The following is a 23,731-nucleotide window of genomic DNA, read 5'->3' as shown; positions in this document are numbered from 1 at the left end:
TATTGTTTTGCTCATTCTGGAAGCTACAAGCATGGGATTGTCATGATGTTGATCTCATTGGATCCAGCTTAGGGAGATCTTGGCTTGTTGTGACTTTTGGCCACTTCTATGGGCATTCTATTTTTTGGTTTAGTTTCCCATTTTACCCTTTTTGCTGTGAGGTAGGGCACTCCTATTTTATTTTTTCTTCTTTATTTTAGCTTCTATTTTTCATAACCATTTGTTAAGATGCTAAGAACTAGTTTTCCCCTTTATTTCTATTTGTTGGTTCTACCCAGTTGGTTGAGTATGAACATTTCTCTATTTTTTAGGATGAGGGTTTGGGGATTTACACTGTTATGCTAGCTATTTTTGCATACAGTGTCCAACCTTGTTTATTTTTGGATTTTTGGGGTTTTTGTACCCGAAGGCCAAATGGGTTTTAATTTTGAAGTTTTTCCAAAATTTGGAGTTTTTACCTCATTTTGTGTGCTACCCTATTTTCTTGAGTTTTCTTGGCACATTGTTGGTCATGGACATGGATCATCTATTTGGACGTTAATCAGACCATTGTTTCACTTCTATGTTTGTATTGGGATGCATGTCGCATCCATACTCTCGATGTTATGTTCGGTTGAGTGATTTTTATACCTGTTGTTATGGTTTCTTTTGGGACCCTTGTTATTGTTTCATGGACACTAGGATTCGTGTAGAATCCATACTCCTGGATTGAGGCCGGTTGAAAGAGTTCATGATGCTTGGTCTTATTGTATCATTGAGATTTATGTAGAATCCGTACTCCTAGATTGAGGCCAGTTGAGTGATTTCATGATGTATGGTTTTATTGGTTCTTGGGATTCATGTAGAATCCATCCACTAAAAAAAAAATTTGGTTGAGTGATCTTTTGCATTATGTTCTCATCTAGTCCTCATGTATGATCTTCATGATGATGGTGCACTACACACGAATACATCTGTCAGGTGACCTGTAGGGCTCAATCTTCTGTGGTACTTTTGAAAGTTGTGATCTTTTGGGATGGGTTGGGAATTTGCATGCCTACAAGCACTCATCATTGCATGAGCATGGGTAAGGTAGAGTAGAATATGAAGGGGCTTCTATTGTTAGGATAAACCACGGACAAAAATAAAAACTACATGCAAATATAACCAATAATAGAAAATAATAGAACACATAGAAATGAACACAAGGCACCAAGATTTAACGTGGTTCACCCAATCCCTGGGCTACATCCACCAAACAACAAGTCCGATCTTATTACAATCTAGTGATTACAACCTGATTACAATCCGTAATCCCTTACAACTCAATACCGCTACAAGAACCAATTTCGTATCACAACATTATGAAAAATACCCAACCCTAAGCCCTTTTATACAAGTATTAAACCACTTTAGGGTTATAACATGTCGGCCATATGTTAGCCATAATATGTCGGCTAACATGTCGGCCATATGTTGGCCATAATATGTTTGCTACCCCACTATTTATGAAGTATGTACAGTACTTTCTTGATCAGTCACCACAATCTAACAATCTCCCACTTGGGAAATGATCAGGTTCCACACTAAACAACAATCTCCCACTTGGAGACTGATCCTATAGCAATACCACTACCACATGGGGCTCCCACTGGATCAAACCATCCTAGACTCTACTATTCTTTTATGCATGTTCAGTCTAAAAGACCAACCGAAGCTGAAGAGGAGTTCAGCTTCTCCCTTGTTACAACCTTTGTCAACATATCTGCTGGATTTTCATTGGTATGTATCTTCTCCAGCTTTAACTGTCCATCCTCCAAAATTGATCGAATGAAATGGTACCGCAACTGTATGTGTTTGGTCTTAGAATGCAGAGCTGAATTCTTAGCAAGATGAATGGCACTCTGACTATCTGTGAACAAATAATTATCCTTCTAAGGATGTCCCAATTCTTCCAAGAAGAACTGAAGCCATATCATCTCTTTGGCTGCCTCTATAGCAGCAACATACTCTGCCTCTGTAGTGGAGAGAGCATTAATCTTCTGTAACCTAGAAACCCAACTCACGGCTGCCCCACCAACAGTAAAGACATAACCTGTAGTACTCTGCCTGGTATCAATATCCCCAACCAAATCTGAGTCAACATAGCCCTGTAAATCAGTAGTAGAACCCCCAAAGTGTAAATATTTATTGGATGTTCCTCTCAAATATCTGAGAATCCACTTGATAGCATTCCAATGCTCAAATCCTGGATGACTCATATACCTGCTAACGACTCCCACTGCATGTGCAATATCTAGCCTAGTGCATACCATAGCATACATCAAACTTCCTACAGCTGAAGCATAGGGTACCTTGGACATCTTATCCTCCTCTTCTTGTGTCTTGGGACACATCTCCTTAGTCAATTTCAAATGACCAGGTAAAGGTGTGCTGACAGCTTTAGCATTCTCCATAGAGAAACGTTGCAACACCTTCTCAACATAATTAGCTTGAGATAGCGTCAATGTTCTATTCTTCCTATCTCTGCAAATCTTCATACCAAGGATTTGTTTTGCTGCCCCCAAATCCTTCATAGCAAATGCATGTGCTAATTGGCATTTCAGCCCCTTAATATGATCCATGTTAGACCCAGCTACAAGCATATCATCAACATATAAACATAAAATAATGTAGCTATCATCATCGAACCTCTTAAAATAAACACAGTAATATGAATGACACCTATTATATCCATGCTCATGCATAAAACTATCAAATTTTAGATACCATGGCCGAGGTGCTTGCTTCAAGCCATATAAACTTTTCTTCAATTTGCACACTAAGTTCTCCTTAACTTTGACCTCAAAACCCTATGGCTGAGCCATATATATTTCTTCATCCAAATCACCATGAAGAAAGGCTGTTTTAACATCCATCTGCTCTAAATGCAAATCTTCAGTAGCCACAAGACTTAAAACTGTACGAATAGAAGTCATTTTAACAACAGGAGAAAATATCTCATCAAAATCAATTCCCTTTTCATGTGCAAATCCTTTTACAACTAACCTGGCCTTAAATCTTTTCTTACCTCCTTCCTCTTCTTTCAACCTGTAAACCCATTTATTCTGTAAAGCCTTTTTACCTGCAGGCAACTTGCACAAATCCCATGTCTTATTTTTCAGCAAAGAGTCCATTTCATCTTTCATTGTAGACTCTCGCTGAATCTTAGTATCCACCTACACAGCTTCATCATAACTTTTAGGTTGACCAGCATCAGTAAGTAAAATAGAATACAAAGAGGGAGAAAACCTTTGTGGAGGTCTAATTTGCCTTGTTGACCATCTAACATTCACTGGTGTGTGTGGTATTTTTTGTTGCAGTTGTTGCACATCATGAGGAATGGCTGGAACATCAGCTTTTGGAGTATCATCCAACACTACATAATCATCTTCTTTCTTCTCATGTTGTTGCAACAGATCTTTGTACAACACTTTCTCATTGAATATGACATCCCGACTTCTAATAATTTTAAGATTTGCAAAATCCCAAAGCCTATAACCAAATTCATTAATGCCATATCCAACAAAGACACATTTCTTTGATTTAGCTTCTAGCTTGGTTCTATTTTCAGAGTCTATATGAGCAAAAGCTTCACAACCGAAGGTCTTGAGAAAATAATAACTCACCTTCTTACCAGTCCATGCTTCCTCTGGAATACCATAGCCCAAAGGAGTAGAGGGACCTCTATTAATCAAATATACTGTAGTATTGACAACCTCCGCCCACATGTGTAAGGGCAACCCAGCATGCAACCTCATGCTCCTTGCGCGCTCCATTATAGTCCTATTCATGCGTTCAGCCACTCCATTTTCCTGTGGAGTCCTTGGAACAGTTTTTTGTCTACGAATACCATTAGTGGAGCAATAATCTTCAAATTCATGACTTCAATACTCACCACCATTATCAGATATGAGACATTTTAATTTCTTACCAGTCTCATTTTCAACCAAGCATTTCCATTTCTTAAAAGTTTGAAATACATCAGATTTCTGTCTAAGGAAATAAACCCATAATTTTCTAGTTGCATCATCAATAAATGTAACATAATAATGAGAGACACCAAGGGAAGATACCTGGGTTGGTCCCCATACATCTGTATGCACAAGCTCTAATTTCTCCTTTTTGTTTTCTTTCCCTGTCTTTACAAAACTCACTCTCTTTTGTTTTCCATACACACAACTTTCACAAAAATCCATATTCACACATTTTAGACTTGGTAAAACTTTCCTTGAATGAAGTACTTTCATACCTTTCTCACTCATGTGCCCAAGTCTATTGTGCCACAGCGCTGTATCAGAATCTACAGCAGCTATTTGTTCTCCCTGCTCAACTCCAGTAATTGTTCCTGAATATTCATTTTTCTTTGAAACAATCAAAGTAGAAGGAACAATATGACCTGTACAAAGATATAAGGTGCCTACTTTCACACCTTTTGCTACTACAAGGGAACCTTTTGAAACCTTCCAATTTTTATCATTAAAAGTAACTACACAACCCTCATCACCGAGTTGCCCTGCTGAAATTAAATTTCTACTTAGTTTTGGAACATGTCTTACCTCATGTAGTAGCCAATGATTCCCATTTTGCAACTTAATCTTAATTTTTCCCTTTCCAACAATCTGACAGGGTTCATTATCCCCCAAATAAACAAGCCCAAAATCCCCTTGGACATAATTAATGAAATAACCTCTATGAGGTGTAGCATGAAATGAAGCACCAGAATCTAAAACCCATGAATTATCAACACTCTCTAAAGATAGAAGCAAAGCATCCTCTTTGGATTTGTTACTTACCACATTTGCCTCCTTGTCTCCATCTGATTTATCTCCTTCATTTTTCTTTCGATTCTAGGAATCTTTCTTTTTGTGCGCCGGTTTCCCACAGTACCAGCAATCATTTGGTCCTCTCGATTGAGACCTCCTCCTCTTTGACTTTCCTCTTGATTTCCCACGATTTCCAGAGTTACTTCCTCTTTCAGTCATTCTGCCCCTGCTTTGTGCATTTAAAGCACTTCCTGATGTAGATCCACCTGAGGATTTTCTACGAGTTTCCTCACTTAAAATAACACCGATCACATCATCATATTTTAGGGTACTAGATCTAGGAACAGAATTACTCACCGCCATTACCAAGCCATTCCAGCTTCCAGGCAAAGAACACAAAATCAAGAGAGCCCAAATTTCTTCATCAAAATTGATACCCACAGAAGATAAATGACTAGTAATAGTATTAAACTCATTTAAATGATCTGCAACAGATCCACCTTCTGCCATTTTCATATTAAATAAACACTTCATGAGAAATACCTTATTTGAAGCGGAGGACTTTTCATACAGTGTCGCTAGGGTTTTCATCAAATCTTTTGTCGTCTTTGCTTTTGTAATATTAAATGCCACTGATGGTGCCAAGCATAACCGAATGCTTTCGAGTGCCTTTCTATCCAAAAGATCCCATTTAGCCTCTGATATAGTTCCCTGATTCTTGGCTTTTCCTTCCAACGGCTTCCATAAATCCTTCTGATATAAATAGTCTTCCATTTGCATCTTCCATAACTGGAAGTTTTGCCCATTAAACCTGTCAACCCTCAACTTACCCTCATCTGCCATCACTCCCACTCAACTATGAGACTCCCACTTAACCATGAGACTTTCCTACAGAGGATAACTGAAAGACAACCTTGCTCTGATACCACTTGTTAGGATAAACCACAGACAGAAATAAAAACTACATGCAAATATAACCAATAACAAAAAATGATAGAACACACAGAAATGAACACAAGGCACCAAGATTTAACGTGGTTCACCCAATCCCTGGGCTACGTCCACCAAACAACAAGTTTGATCTTATTACAATCCAGTGATTACAACCTTATTACAATCTGTAATCCCTTACAGCTCAATACCGCTACACGAACCAATTTCGTGTCACAACATTATGAAAAATACCCAACCCTAAGCCCTTTTATACAAGTATTAAACCACTTTAGGGTTATAACATGTCAGCCATATGTTAGCCATAATATGTTAGCTACCATGTCGGCTACTGCCCACTATTTATGAAGTATGTACGGTACTTTCCTAATTAGTTACCACAATCTAACAATCTCCCACTTGGGGACTAATCAGGCTCCACACTAAACAAACATCTATCTCATAGCTCGATGATCATGGCACCATGGATTGGTAGAGGGAGCTTTAATTAAGTGATAATTAAAGAAAATGTGTGAATGGTAATAAAACTTAAGATGATGAAAAATTTCTATGCGTTGGCCTTAAAGGAGTACCTTGAGTGATGTCCACATTTTTGTGATGGCCTCCAAGGGAGTACCTTGAGAGTGTTTCCACATGTGATCTAAGCTTGGGCTTTTGGATGCCAAGTGACTCTCCATGATGTCAGCCCCTATGGAGTAGCGCATTGAGTGTCTAACCAAGACTTGTAGTTATGCATTGTCTATGTCTTGGATTCAACCATCATACTACCTGGCATGAGTGTTAGCCACGGATGTTTCTTTTGTGTATTTGTGGTTGGATCATTATCTCCATCAGCATAGTGGGTGTGGACCTATAGGTTGCATGTGGTTGGGAGACATAGCTACCTTCACCAATGATAGCAACTAGTGTAAAAAGATGGTCCTTGATCCTAGTGCGATTGTTGCTAGATGTTTTCACTTGGTGTTTCAAGTTCTAGAGTATGATTTCTTGTGATTTATGCTTTAATTGGAATTCTTGTATATCATGTTTATATGATGTTAGTTTTGACACATTTTCTTATTATCATGATTAGCATGTGATAGGTGATGTTATCTACTCGTAGGATTATATTATGCTTTACTTCTAGCATGTTAGATTTGCTTATGCTTATGTGGTAGCATGTTTAAGTAGTGACATCCCTATTAGGATAGTATTGATGAGCTGATCAATGACTTGGGATGTTACGCATGAGGGATGGTTACTGGTCTTATGATGCTATTGACAGTTGGGAGGAATTGTGTACTTAGTTTGGTTATTTGGTTATTGTGATGTTATTTCTATACATTGTGATGTTGCTTATATTCACTACGATGTTCCTTTTAGTATGTTCTTTACTGCTTTAGTTTAGATGGATAGATGTTCCTCTTTCCTATTTCATGGCATCTTGTTGTTTATGCACTCGAGTGTTTGCTCCTTGATCTATGTGGATCTGGTACTCCCTAGTGTGGAGGTTTTTTTTCCTATTTCATTCCTTGTTTTGACCCTTAGAGTAGTTTTCTTACTTTCTTGGGTGACCAAGTGTCAACATGGTGGGATACAATAAAGTGTCAAATGTCCATTAAAATTCTGTCATGCATTCTCTGATTGTATCACATGCCTCTTGGAGTTTTGTTGTGCAATACTTTCCAGTATTGCACCCCCCATTGAAGAAGTATCATATGATACTTGTAAAGTATCATACATCCTTAAGGGAAGTGTCACCCAATCCCTAAAATTTTAACACTCCTTCTTGAGAAATGTTGCATGATACTTTAAAGTATCACCCAATGGTATCACCTGGCTTTTGTAAAAACTTGTGTAGGTAGACAATAGGAACTTTTCAATAAGACCTGGGCTTTTTGAGAATCATTTTGGTACCCTCTTAGGTGTGCTTCAATCCTTTGGAGTCACATTTTGAATTCATAATGTTCCAATTTGGATTTAGTTATGTGTCTCTCGTTAGTCATTTTGTTTAGTAGTGGCATTTGGAGATTCATTGGTTGCTTGAATTTTTGGTGAAGTCTTCCATTGCAATCTATGTGATCCCTGTATGATATTGTCATGTGCATTCATACTTTAAAAAAAAAAAAACATGACTTGTATTTCATCCTTATTTCAAGGATCTCCGAGTGGAGCATTACAAATATAAAGATATTGTTGCTAATGATATTCTTGATGGTTTACCCCCAGTAAGAAGTATAATTCACTGTATGAATTTGATTCCTAGACCTAGTTTGCCAAATAGAGCATGATATAGATTGACACCTATAGAGAATGAGGAACTTGACAAACAAGTGCAAGAGTTTTTGCAAAAAAATTTGATCAGAGAAAGTTTGAGTCCATGTGTTGTACCTAATGTATTAGCACTTAAAAAGAATGGAGAATGGAGAATGTGTACTGATTTTAGAGCTATTAACAAAATCATAGTGAAATATTGGTTTTCTATGCCAAGGATGGATGACATAATGGATTATTTGAGTGGAGCAAAGTATTTTACCAAGATTTATTTGAAGAGTGGCTATCATCAGATCAAAATCAAAGAAGGTGATGAATGAAAGACTACTTTCAAGATAAAAGATGGTTTATATGAATTATTGGTTATGCCTTTTGGTTTGACTAATCCATTAGTACTTTCATGAAGTTCTGAAAAGATTCTTGGGTAAGTTTGTGATTGTTTATTTAGATGACATTCTAATATTTAGTAAGACTAAGGAAGAACATCTTGAGCATATAAGATAAGCATTACTAAGGTTGAAAGAGGAAAAGTTTCTGATTAATCTAAAAAGTGTTCTTTGATGCATGAGGAGATTGTGTATTTGGGATTTTTTATTTCAGCTGATGGATTGAAGATGGATCCTAAGAAGGTTAAAGAAATTTTAGAATGGCCTACACCTAAGAATATGGGTGAGGTAAGATCATTTCATGGTTTGGATAGTTTTTATAGAAAGTTTATAAAGAATTTTAGTTCTATTTGTAATGCTATGGCTGAGACAATGAGAGGGGATAAAAAGGAATTCAAGTGGACAGATGAAGCTAAAAAGAGTTTTGAGACTTTGAAACCAAAGGTTGCTGAATTACTTGTATTGGCTTTGCTTGATTTCAACAAAGTATTTCAAGTTGAATGTGATGCAAGTGGTACTACAATTAGAGTTGTATTAAGTCAAGAAGGTAAACCTATTGCTTTATTTAGTGAGAAGTTGAATGATGCTAAAAGGAAGTGTTTTGTGTATGATCAAGAATTTTATGCTATTTTTCAAGCTTTGAATAAGTGGAGATATTATTTGATTCCATAGGAGTTTGTGTTGTATATTGATCATAAAGCTTTACAATAATTGGGAAGTCAACATAAACTGAATCAAAGACATATGAAATGGGTTGAGTACTTGTAGAATTTTACATTTGTCACTAAGCACAAGAGTGGAGTTACTAATAGATGTGCTAATGCATTGAGTAGAAGACATTCTTTGTTGACTGAAATGAAGGTAGAAGTTTTTGGTTTTGATGAAATGAAAGAGTTGTACGATGTCGATTCTAATTTTTATGAGATGTAGATAGTGTAAAGCAGCAAATCTGACCAATTACATAAGTAATTATGATGAGTATTTCATTTAGGAAGATATGTTGTTCAAAGGTATTCAGTTGTGTATTCCTAGAAGTTTGATGAGCTTGAATTTGATTAAGGAAAAACATAGTGGTGGATTGGCTGGATATTTTGGAATTGATAAGACATTGAGTTTGCTAAAAGAGAAGTATTATTGGCCACAAATGTATAAGGAAGTTCAAAAATTTGGAAAGAGTTGTGGAATTTTTCAAGTTGAAAAAGGAGTGAGTCAAAATACTAGTTTGTATACACCTATTACTGTTCGTAAGAAACCTTGGAGTGACGTCAGTATGGATTTTGTTCCTAGATTGCCTAAGATAGTGAAGTGGTATGATTCTATATTTATTGTTGTGGATAGATTTTCTAAGATGGCTCATTTAATACCATGTAAGAAGACATCAAATGTTGAGCATGTTGCTGAACTTTTCTCTAAAGAGATTGTGAGATTGCATGGATTACCAAGAAGTATTATTTTTGACAGAGATAGTAAGTTTGTTGGTTATTTTTGGAAGACTTTGTGGAAGAAGATGGGTACTAAATTGAAGTTTAGTTCTACATTCCATCCATAAATAGATGGGAAAATAGAGGTTGTGAATAGAAGCTTAGGTAACTTATTGAAATGTTTAGTTGGGAATAAGCCAAGTAATTAGGAGATGGTATTGACACAAGCTAAATTTTCATATAATAATTTTGTGAATAGGAGTATAGGGAAGACACCTTCCAAGATTGTTACTAAAATGAAGCCTAGAGAAGTATTAAATTTAAGAGATATTTCTGGTGAAGAAAAGAGAAGTGTTGTAGGAGAAGAATTTTTTGATTTGATGGAGTCTTTACATAAAGAAGTGAAGTTGAGGATAGAACAATGTAATCAAAAGTATAAGGAGAATGTTGATCAGTCTAGGAGACATCATGATTTTCAAGTTGGTGATGAGGTGATGGTTTATCTAAAGAAATGAAGATTTCTAGTTGGAACATACAATAAGTTAAAGATGAAGAAGTTTGGACCTTGTAAGATCTTGAAGAAGTTTGACAGTCATAATGCTTATGAAGTTGAGTTACCTAATGACATGGATATATCTCCTATATTAAATTTTTTTGATCTATATAAGTATCATGAGTCAAATGATGAAGTTTTTGTACCTGATAATTATATTAAGAAGTAGATTGAAGAAGTTGAATAGATATTGGACTAGAGAATTGGTAAGAGCACAAGAGGAAAAGATTACTATGAATATCTGGTGAAGTGGAAGAACAAACCTATGAAAGATACTTCATGCATTTCTCAATCTGAGTTGGATTCAGCTCAGGTTGTGACATCTCAATGATTTAAGAGAATCATTTCTTCCAACCCTAGTTGTTTGATGCAAGAGAATCTTGGGTTGCACTGCTATCTTGCATATTTTTAGTTCTTATATTGCTACTAAAATTGTGTTCTGCTAAAATTGTGTTTTCTAGTTTATGGGTGCATGGTGCAAATCATGTAACTAATTTTCCATAATGAATGAAAGGCTTTTCACTTGAAGGATTGAAGAGGGCCTAGAGTACTATATATGGTCCAATGTGTAAGTTATAACTCCTTATAGTTAGGAGATATGGAAATTCTCCCACACTATCAATTTTTGGCAGTTTTGTGTGATAGTTTATGGCTTGACTTTCAGGTTGGATGCACACTATTTCTTGATGAACAAGTTTTGTGCACTTAAGGAATTTTAGAGGACATAAATATCTACCCACAATTCAAAGCACAAGTTATAACTAAATTGGAGCTAGAGGATATTTCAATTTTGCTCAGACACCAATTTTTGGACATTTAATTATTGATGCAGGCCGACTTGTGTCTTTAATGTTAGTTTTATTTCATTTAATATTTGCTAAAAGCCAACTTGTGGCTTCCCCATGTTCTAGAATGATCTGTAAGCCATTTTTTCTAGTATAAATAGAGTGTTTAGGATTAGATTTTTTAGACAATTAAGAATTTAAAGAGAGGATTGGAGAGCAGAACTAGAAAGTTCAAATTTGCTAATGGATGTTTGTATATGAATGTATTTGTATCTATCCATAACCCAGAAGGCTATATAGTTGGGCATGTATGTTGAATATTTGAAGAATAAATAAAATTATTTTTTTACTCTTCTTCCTCCTTTTGTTGTTATTCTTTGTGTTTGCTTCTGTTGTGTTAACTCTTGCAGGGTGGTTCATAAATCTGGGTGTGCCATTGGCCCTAGTTTTGCCTATTCATCATTACATCAAAGATCTAAAGAGAATGTATACAATTTAAAAGATATCAAAAATACTAAAAATCATGAAGATGTTTGTCTTATGAGATAGGTGAATGAAAGTTGGTTATGGCACAAAAGGCTTGGGCACTTGAATTTTGACAACTTGATAAAAGTTAGTAAGCATCAGAAAGTAAGAGGTATGCCATGTATAAGTAAGATAGAGAATGTTATTTGTGAAGGGTGTCAACGTGGTAAAAAAAAAAAGGTATCTTTTCCTTCAAAAGAATATTTTTCTTCTAAACCATTGCAATTAGTACATACTAATTTATGTGGTCCTACAAGTACAATGTCAGTAAATGGTGAAAAGTATTTAATGCTTTTTATCGATGATTATACAAGAATGACATGGGTAACATTCTTAAAACATAAATTAGAGGCATTTAACAAGTTTAATATTTTTAGGAAAATGGTTGAAAATGAGTCAGACATGAAGGTTAAATGCTAAGAGTCAGATAAAGGTGGTGAGTTTACTTTCGATGAATTTGTTGATTATTGTGAAAAACATGGCATCAAAAAACAAAATACAACATTTAGGACACCTCAACAAAATGGAGTTGTCAACAGAAAGAATTGAATAGTGAAAGAAATGGAAAGGAATATGTTGGATGAATCTAAAGTACCAAAAAAGTATTGGAAAGAAGCAGTTCAAATAGTAGTATATACTTTAAATAGGGCACAACTAAGGGTAAAAACTATGTACACTCCTTATGAGTTATGGTATGGGCATCTGGCATTGGTTAAGAATTTTAGAATTTTCGGAAATAAATGCTTCATTAAAAATTCTAATGATAAAATAGGAAGCTTTGATTCAAGATGTGATGAAGGAATCCTTTTAGGATATTCTTCTCAAAGTAAAGCTTACAAATGTTTTAATAAAAGGTTGAATAAACTTGTTGAAACTATACATGTGAAAGTGGATGAAGTTTTGCAACATAAAAAGGAAATAAGAATGGATAATACTTTACTACGAGAGATAAAAGATCAAATAGAAACACCAAAACCCATAGGTACTATTGGGTAGTCATTTTACATAAGGTCAATGACAGGAATCCATTGCACAATTCATCTCTTGAAAAGATAATCTTTTGAGGATTAACTCTAAGGTTCAGTATTTGTCTTGTGACATACCAAAATTTGCCCAATTGAAGATAAATGTGATTGTTCACGAGGAGGCCTTTGCTGGTTCTATTATGATTTTGTAATGAAGTAAATATTTTTGCTATCTCAAAATATCACACAAAAGAACAATATTTTTGTATTTTATAATTTTTTCAATGAATGAAATTCTAACAATGCAACTAAAATGAGTTCCTATTCTAACAAGGGGTTAGCAAAGAAAATAATGAAACTGAAAGCATATAACATGAAATTGAAATAACTTGAAACTAAAATCCTAAAAAAAATAAGCTATAGAAAATGACATGTTGTGAGTTAAACTTTTGAAGAAATCAATAGGAAACTAATGAAAATAGGAGTAGCGCTTCTTAGAATCCACTGATGCAATCGTCAATGAGAAACTTTAACAATCGTATGATATTTCACCTTTCATCAAATTGCAAGGCCACGAAAAGTGTGCTCATGCAAGACAAAAGCTATGCAGGAAAAATTTGATGATCTCTTCTCGAGCTCATTATGTTAACAAAATTTGTAAATCTATAGAAAACACTAGAACTAAAATATCACACAACTAGAAACAATGCAATAAACCTTTGGCTTAATCACAATCTCATGAATAATATCCACAAAACAATGACACATCCAGAAAAGAATGACTACACTCCAAATGTGAGCACCAAAAGCATAATTTTATTGCATAATAACCGTGGTCCTTGTTACATTTTACAATGGGGTATTTATAAGAAATCATCTCCTCAATTTGTGTTGAGAGTGAGAGATATCTTCATGCAATAAAATGATTTTAAAATATTAAAACAAACTAAATACATATAGACTAACAATTAATCTAGTGCTTAGTGGGATTCCATCCATATTTTATTCATTAATTGGATGCATGAACCCTTTACATGTCAAAAAAAAATAAAGTATGAGAGAGAAACTAATACATTTGGCATCGATTTGCGACAGCTACGTGTTGCAATTATGATATCCATGTGTCGCCACTGCGACAGTAATAGATCTCATTTTTTTTTGTCATAGATTATGACGTCTAGCATATGACATCACAATTATGACACATATCTATTGCTATGCAACCCCTTTATTGTGACTCCAACCCCATCACAATGCTTGTGGCTAGCATCACAATTGTGACACACATCCTAGAAATTGTGACAGCTATTGGGCATCACCATTACAACAAGCTCATCGCAATGCTAGTGGTTGGCATCGCAATTGCAATAGAAACACTGGCAATTGTGATGGTAGTGGGCGTTGCCACTACAGCAAGCCCATCACAATGCTTGTGGTGGACATTGAAATTGCGATGGATACAAAGTAAAACAAATTAAATAAATTGCTAGCTTCTTTTAGATTACCTTTACAATTTTGGTAATTAGATTCTAGTTTTTGTCCAGGCCAGGAATGGCTACTAATTAGAGTGTGCTTGTGTGTTTATGTGATGCAAATAACTTAATATTAACCTTGCCCTCTAGACTAAACATTAGTGCTCTCTATAGATCATCTCTCTTCTTCTGCAACAAAATGCCCTTCAATTTATAACCATCTTAAAAGATGGATTTAATTATGATACCCTAAAGGAATTTCAAAACAAAAAAGCTCATGAAAATGATATGTTTATAAAATAGTTTTTCAGTGATCACCTTATAATGCTTCTAGTTTCCCAAGAAAGAAATTGAGGTGAATTGTCTATCAGTAGTACTTGCTCCGATGGTTAAAATCCAAGGAGCAACATTTGACACACTGCCTGGACTTGGGCCACTGTTTCCTATAGAAAAAACCACAACCCTTCCCTTTTGGACAGCATGGAGTGCTCCAATGGAAACTGCATCAGAAAGGCATAGTAATGCACCCTGAACACCTCCAAGAGATATAGAGAATATGTCTACTCCATCATATATCCCTTGATAAAATGCTGCATGAATATCTACATCATCGCATCCAACTTCTATGCTGCTACTGTTTGACTTCCAAAAAACCTTTTAGGCTGCAACTCTAGCAGCAGGAGCCCCTCCCTTTGCAACTCCCTTAGCATATCCAAAAAAATTTGCTTTTTCCACAAAATTCCCACTAGTTGGGGACAAGGTATGAGATCCATGCCCATTCATGTCTCGAGCTGAAAGTTCTTCCCCTCCTTCAAGAGGCCTAGTTTCAGCCTCAAATCCCTTGTGAAAGTACCTTGATACAATCAACTTCCTGGTGGAGAACAAATAATCTTAAGACACAGGTTTTTGATTCTAAAAATCCACTAGAGATATCAAATTTCCACAATCTAATCATAATTTTTATCATAGATTTTTGAATTTGATTATATTTATTTTTAGTATCAACATTTCAAATCACACTTTGTGATCCATCATTAGAATAAATAGGAAGATATTAAGAAGGGACATTCATCAACAAATCCATTAAAAAGGGACATTCTTCCTCTAATACTTGGAAATCTCTTTTAGGGATTAGTTATATCGAGGGTATATACAAGTACAATAACCCAACGAATATTTGAAAGCTTAGATCCTTATTCACTCTATCTAATTACTAAAGATCCCTAGTTCTTCTTAATAATTAGAACATCCTACACACACTTATCTATCAAAAACTTTGAATATAAATATAAAGTATCTTCTACACTAATTATTCTAAATTAACATTTGGATTGCTCAAATTTTTTTTGAAAACTTAGAATACTAGATTGGATTTTGTGATGGGTATAAGAGAGTACCTGTTGCAAGTGAATCTAGTGTTATTTTGGCAGATTCCCTCCATTGTGAAGGAATGGGGCGATAACCCTTGTCACTAAAGCTTGTAGATTCAAGCCACACACTTGATATGAGCTATAAAAAAATTAGCTATATTGCATTATATATGACATAATCCCCTGTATATATAGTCTAACAATAGGGCTTTTGATGAGCTTCTACCTAAATCCAAGTTGGCAATAATGACATCTTGTCTAAATTTTGTTTTGTTCTAGAGTGATTGCGAAGGATTTTTTGATTAGCATTTTCTAGGCCCAAGAAAGCCCACAAATAAGTAGTCTGAAACTTTTGCAGACTGTTAGGAACCATGAATATTACTCATGGGAGCTCTGAAGCAGAACTATTGTGTTAAAAATCTTAAACATATAGTTTGCCAATACATAATGAGAAGAAAAAATCATAGTTGTAGGAATTTACTTGAAATGGCAAGAGCATGATCTTTCTAGAGTTGAGCAGCAAACCCATTAATAGTTTTAGAGTATGAATAGAAGATTGACTCCTTGGCTGCATCCTTGCTGAAAAAATTAGACAAAACAGTCAAAAAAATGGAGAATTTATGAGAAAAAAATGAATAACTGCAATCCATAGAAATAGAGGAATAGAACAAATATCATTTTTCCTTGATAAGGCTAAAGTAGGGATTTGGGGAGGTTTTTAAATGTTTCACATTCTCAATTAAGTTACAATAAAGAGGGATTTAACTCAAAAATGGATGGTTGGAAGGATAAAAAAATGAAAGAAACGATTGATTAGTTTGAGTGGTAGATTTTTTTCTTTCGATTTGATTGCAATCTATCATCAAGATAACAAAATGCTGATCCAAAAAAAAATATACAATCAAATTCAGGAACAAAAATCTACATATCAATAGACCTATATAATATGAACAAGAAAACAAAAGTATTTCAAAAATTTATCAAGAAAAAATATGTTTATGATTGTATTTTATAAATATTGTTGTTTAAGTTTATAATCACTAAATAAAAAATTGAGATTTTAGAATTGAATCAAACAATATAAATTCTGAGGATTATCTAAATGATGGGTAAAATAATCTTTAAAAAATATGTAACATCTGATTTATGTAAATGAATCTGAAAAATGAACAGTCAGTATTACATAAGCATAGAATTGTTTTTTTATAAAGGACTCAAATTATAGTGCATAATTTGATCTATTATATAATCAAGAAAAAGAATATCAGAAATTCACATATTCCCCTTGATCCATGTAAAATCTAATGGACTCTTGTAAAGCAATGGGTTCAGAGGATTATTTTAAGTTTTATACAAAATATATCTAACTAATAGGCCTTTGAATTTTATATCTATTACCTTCCCAAAATAGATGACATGACTTCATAATGAGACTCTATAGCCAGATGAGCCCTCACGCTTCCTTTATAATGTTCTCCCATGGGAATCACATAACACTACCATCAACCAAATCAAAATTGCATCATGCCATTCTTTCTTATAAAATTTTATATAATTCAGAATGGCCATTCTTAAACATCAGACATCAAGAGAAAAACAAAGCTTAAAAAATAAGTAGACTTTGATTATTTAATATTTTAAGCCTAAAAATCAAGCCTTAATGTGTGATGTTTAAGTCATCCAATCCAAAACAGCTATAATGATTCAACTTTAATCACTACATATGATGTCTTCTCCTGACCCTCCCACTTTCATCTAAACAGCATTGTAAAGAAAATATATATGAAATCTATATCATATATATCCTTCTTAGTTATAATCATAGAGAATCAGATATTAAATTTCTACTATTTATTATAGTCATAGTGATTGGTTTCTAGATTCAATTCAGTTAAGATTTTTATCATCACATAAAACTAATCTCTTAAGATTTGAGAGATACAATCGACAATTCTAAAAGATGAGATAGGTAAACATTCTTCCTTATGAATACATTATTTCCAGAGCTATATAATTAGATTGGAAATTTTAAAAACAATATACTTTTCTACTTGGATAAGGAAAATTGAGCATGAAGATAATACTTACCTTACCCATAATACTATGATGTCGTCTTATTCCCACCCATTCATAAGTTTTCCCATCAAAATAGTGCACAGTTTTCATACTGCCCATATAAATTCACAAGAAAAAACAATAATGACTTTAGGACTCGATTTGTATACTGCTTAAACAATCCATGATACAAAAAAGTGGAAATGAAAGTAAGGTTTGCGATTTTTTTTGAAGATTGAAGTCTCCAATTTAGGCGTAGTTACAATTAGGTGAGACGCTGAGTCTATATAATTTCTCTACCAATTTTCTTTAGCACCTTATGATAATTATGATAATCATATCATTGGTGATAACATAGTCCCAAGACAGTGTTGAGATCCAAGGATGCAATAAAATGTATTAGTAATGTATTAGTGAATGGGCAAAGTTGACTAATGAATTCCTCCTCCTAACACACATTCTTTGTGATTGTATACATCATCCTCATACATGAATTGTTGGGAGGGTGATGTTGGAGAATTGTCCACTAGATTTGCTAAGAAATTCTCTAGTCTTGTAATGTTGTTATTCCCATATGGGCTCCCCCCTCTTTCCAAAAGCAATATTGTGAAGTTTTGTGAAAGTCTTGCTACTAGTGGACATCCTATTGTTCCACCTCCCACAATTATGTAGTCATATGTCACTACTGTGGGAGATTTTGTTGCCTCCCTTATGAATCTACCATGGTGTGGCACTATCATTGGTTATATTACACACACAAATCAATGCTTAGGGCCAATGGGTGTATATAACAAGATATAATACCCATTAATTTGTTAACTAGGAAGAAAGAAATCATTGAATATATGTGATAGTTTTTAATCTAGAATGAAGATTGTGAGAAATGCTCCCATAAGTTGTGGTGTAATTTGGTTGTCAAGGATGGTATAGAAGCAACATGAAACACTAGGTGGAGTAATAGAAAAAATTTCTCAGCAATGAAAGATGGAAGAAAGTAGGTTGATCATGCACTTAGAGCCAAGTTGATGAGTAGGTTTGAAGTAGTGATTTTTAACATTAGGCAGTTAAAACTAATAACACAAATATAAAAACATCAAAGCATCAAGAGCAGGTATTGAGCACACCAACATTGCCTCAAGAAAAAAGAAATCAATTTTCAGACTAGTAGATCATGAAAAGATTGTTCCCTTATGTACCACTGAAAATAATTCTATTGATAGGTAATATCAGTTCAAATCCTTCCACATTAAGGATTCTTAGTATGCACATAACTCTAGAAAAACTTGGATGTCTACATTGAGATCATGCCCACAACAAGCATAACCAAGTTAGATAGAGATGTTCCTCTTTAGGAAACTTTAGAACATGAATCATATAACACTAGTAAGAGGAAATCAGAAGAAAACTATGCACACAAATTGAAAACAAGTTTTTTGATTAAACTTTTGGATCCTTTTTCTTTCTATAATACATTATTGAGTGTGATTAGAAACGTCCATAAAATTAGTTTAATCTACAATAGGTCATTGAGATCCAGTAAATCAGTTTAACCTACAAGATTGCTTTCAATTATAATGGACTGCAGAGAACTCATATCCTTAATAATATATGGTATTTAATTTTCAAACATGAATTTCCTAAAATCTCTTATAATTTTTGAACATTGATTATCTCAAAATAAATTCAATGTAAGCACTGTTCATATATAAAACACAATTATAACTTCCAAGCATTAAGTCTATGTTGTGCAATTCATTATCCAAATTACTTTGGCACTCACTGATACTGATTAACAATTTAACCAAGACTAATATAAGAAAATTATGACCGATCAACAATTCAACCAAAAATAATACAAGAAAATGATGACCTCATTTTGTGAAGCCACAAATGCAAAAGCTACACAATACTACAAACAAAATTAGAACCTTCTTCTTAATCTCCATATTCTTTTCCTTGCAACCAACACTCTCATTTAGCTACAAATCAAAACATTAAGATATGCTCTATATCATATGCATATCATCCAGACTGAACATAACAATAGACAAAATGTGTATTCTACATTGACAAAATGACTAATATTAACAGTGATTTAATAGACATAGAAAGTTCATGAAATTTTCCATGCTTTCATTGTGAACTCAGTACCTACAAGCCTACCACATCCTAGTCAATGAAAAACTATAGTTAAAAAAACAAATAACAAGAATGGTCCTTTTCATGCTGAGGTGCAAGAGAAAAGACCTGCCTAAAGAAGAGGGAAATGCAACCAACGTGAGCATAAAATTAGTAGATTTTTCCCAGCTACATTTACTAGATCACCTTTTAGATATGCTTAATTTACTTTGCATGGTTCTAATGTTTGGAGATATTTAAGCTTTGCTTGAATGAATTTGTCTATGATTTTTTCATGGCCTAATCAGAAGTTTATATTATTCAGCAATTCATTAGTCAACTTTGCCCATTCACTAATACATTTGGCATGGATAATACATTAGTCCCTAGTTAATTATGATAATCGTATAATTGGTGATAACACAGTCCCAAGACAATGCTGAGATCAAAGGATGCAATAAAAAGCTACAAGTTTAGAACTTCATGATAGTTCAAAGCATGAAGCCTTAGATGCATAGGAGAACAGTTTAAACATAGGACAAAATAGAGAAATATTTAGTATCTTATTGAGCTTCACTTTGTTTCAAGAATAGTGTAATATTTTCTACTAAATAGGGCCAACCACGTGAAGGTGGAAGCTCATTTGGTCCCACCCCCCTCCCCCTAACATCACTCTACATTCCCTGTTAACATCTAACATTCATTCATTCTTTCAACCATTAATAAAATGTAACATTCAATCAATACCACATGATAACATTCATTAACACATTATATTCATAAACATGCAACATTCATCAATATTTTGCATTAACACATAATTCATGAACATTCATTAGCACTTAATTAAGTTCATTGAGACATAAAATTCAGTCATTATCAATTAAGGTATGTAGATGACAATCATTTCTTTTTTTTCTTTCTATTTCTTTTTTCTATGTAAGCTCTAAGAGGAGCATCAATGTTATTTTCTCTGTTCTTGATGATCTCAAATTCCTATGTTGTTGCAAAGGGGGGTCCTCTACAATAACAAATAAAAGAGTTAAATTAAAAATAATTTATTATAATTGTTACAAGTATTTAATTATTTTAAATTACATAACAATGGCGCTCTTTACCTGATCTGACCACATCATTTTGTTAGGACTCAACATCAACATGATCATGAACATCGACCCCTCGATCCTCTATAGCTGCTATACAAAATGTTACGTTAATACAAACACCAATTGTAATTACATATAAAAAATTTAATAGAAAATGTATACCTCCACCACTGGGATGCACATCATGCGAACCATCAACATTCACAAATTGTGTAGAAGGATTGTCAGGCTGCATTCCAACATCCCACACATTGTTATCATTGCTTGATTAAAACAAATATACTAACTTTATATTGGAACTTAACATCAAATAGACTAATTGGTAAAGTATTCAATTTGAAATAAATTTCATTTAGCTTATTTACCTATGGCTCATATGCATCATTATTAGAACCTTCCACACTAATTTCAGCTCATAGCCATTCAGCCATGGCTCTATAGCCTTGTTGGAAGCCAATTCTCTTATCCTCTTCTATGAGGCATCTCTTGAACTCTAAGGCCTGCATTTTTGCATGGTATGGTGAATTTTACTTGCATTGTTTCATCAACCAATGGAGGGTAGTTAAAATATCAAAAGGAAATACAAAAGTTGCAAAAGTTGAGGATTAGGAGCATAGACAAGCTAGCCTATCCTAGCATTTCCCATAACAATATATAAAAAATTTGATACAATTTTTCATTTACTAATACTTACAACTCGTGATTGAAGTTTCAAAAAACCACCAAAGCCGAGCTTGTATGTCTCGTGCTTTTCTAGTCTTGCCTTTGTTGCCTTTGATGTGTCAGGCAATCTATGAAAAGTTTGAAATATGTTAGATAGTATATATAGAGGTTAATTAGTACATAATTACATTCTCAATAGTATCACATACCTTGTTGTACTCTCTACTAGTGTAATATTATTTTTCTTGTCAGCTTTATACTTTCCATCCAAAATCAGAGCCTGCCACTCAGCCTCAGGAACATAGGGCGAACACTCGTACCTGGGGTTATCCCATAAATTGTTTCTATACCGGTCCCTAATATACTTCAAAAATAAACTAGCTTTTTCAAGGAGCTTGTTTCTCTCGAATGCATGAGGTCCAAAGAGTTGGGTCTAGCTCTTTATAAGATCATCCTTCAACAGTTTGTCTTGGTTATTCCAGCTTTTAAGTAAAAAAAAACATGTTAGACTCATAAATGAAGTAAAGCTACCTTTAATATAGTTCAAGAAATGGATGAAAAGGAAAAATATTCTAGCAATGATATGAAATCAAAATAGTGGTTTGGGGTTTTAGTTAGGATATGATGTTTCACCAGGTACGCAGGGTGGGCTTGAATATTCACAAACACTCATCACCAAGTTTTCTCCAAAAAACATCATTCCCTACAAAACAATCATGGGATCATTAGTTGATGAAGAGTGATCAAAAACTAAATTACTATTATATCACTATAGAATAATAACTTAAAAGTACCTAGAACTTTGGCTACTTTTAATGGCATGCCTTCATCATTGCTGACGATCAATATGACATCCTTCACTGTTCTCGTACTAGGAACATAGGAACATCTAAGAAATGATGCTACAACTCCTATTGCAAAAATTTTCATAAGTTCCATAAGTCTTTGTCACAAAGTATAAAAGAACAAATGATAATTAATGTTAAAAAGTTGTAAAAAACAAATTGTTGAACTTTGATAGCGCATACAATTGCAGGAATTATCTTTAACCTCTAGCTGTTATGTTGTTCTAGTTGCAGTCTACTCTAAGAATGTCATAAAGTAGCCTTGCAAAAAATCATCCATTAGTTTTGATGAGGATTCTCATAAATTTTACATAGAGAATGTTGATTTTCAGTGGATTTGAATATCAGAAGTTGAATTGTAGCATCAACTCAGGCATGAGTTGTTTGGCATAATGCCAAAAGAAGTTAAAGTTGGGGAGAATGCATAAAAACTATTTGCTAAAATGTTAAAAGAGATTTTTTTTAAAAACATCAAGTGCATGCTGTTTGAGTGAGGTTTATCTAGGAAGAGAAAGCCTTTAGTTTCAAAGTCCAAAAATCACATTCTTTGCTTGAACAAGAATAGTAGGAGCCTCATATACAAAAAATTGAGAGCCATATTGTGGAATCTAATTGTCATGTTGAAGTATCATTTCAGCCTTCAACTAAGCCGTATGGCAAAAAATGTTTTTAATGTGAAGATGGTTTAAAGGCTAGTCATGATACATTTTTGATATCTGGGCAATAAGATGCTACTCAAGGATGTATGCAATCTTGTGACTCATCTGTTAGGTCACTTTCCATCAAGTAGAAGGGGTAAGTTGAAGTTGTCATTATGGAAGCATATCAAGCTTTTGCTACAAGATAATTGGCAAAGCTTCAACTGAGAAGGGAATTGCTTGGAAATCAAATTTCACTAGATATGGTTGAACATCTAATCAATGATCTTGAATCTTAACATTTATTTCATCTCCAACTAGCTGTAATTCTGTGTAGTCCTAGGTGCATTAGTGCAATGTTCCCTACAGACAAAATAAGGAATATAACCAACTCTAAAATGTCACTGTGGATTCCTGAAAAGGAATTCTTTGACAATGTGGAAAAACTAGCTTAGGAAAATGCTTTTTAATGCTAGTTGTAGAATTGTTATACCATATATGTTTTACACCTTGCAATGGCATACTTTTGATCATCATTTCTCCAAATTGAGGGCTTGCCATGTAGATATATATGGCAGATGGTCTTATGAAATATCACAAACAAAAACATGGCTTGGTCATCCAGGTGCTAAACAGAGTTCATCTGGAGAGTGTATAGGACAACTAATCATATTAAGATCATAGGGAATTTGAGGCCAAATTTTTTGAAAAGTTTGTAAAAATAAAAATGGTAAGAACATGGACAGAGATATTTATAGCTATACAACTCAAATAATGGCTTCGGCCTCCAAGCTGGTTGAACTTTTGCATATATACAATGTTGCACCTGAAGAATATTCTC

The sequence above is a fragment of the Cupressus sempervirens genome, chromosome 6, assembly GCF_028749045.1.
Source record: "Cupressus sempervirens isolate cs-2001-9-10 chromosome 6, ASM2874904v1, whole genome shotgun sequence".
NCBI classification, from domain to species: domain Eukaryota; kingdom Viridiplantae; phylum Streptophyta; class Pinopsida; order Cupressales; family Cupressaceae; genus Cupressus; species Cupressus sempervirens.
Note: the sequence above shows the minus strand (reverse complement) of the source record.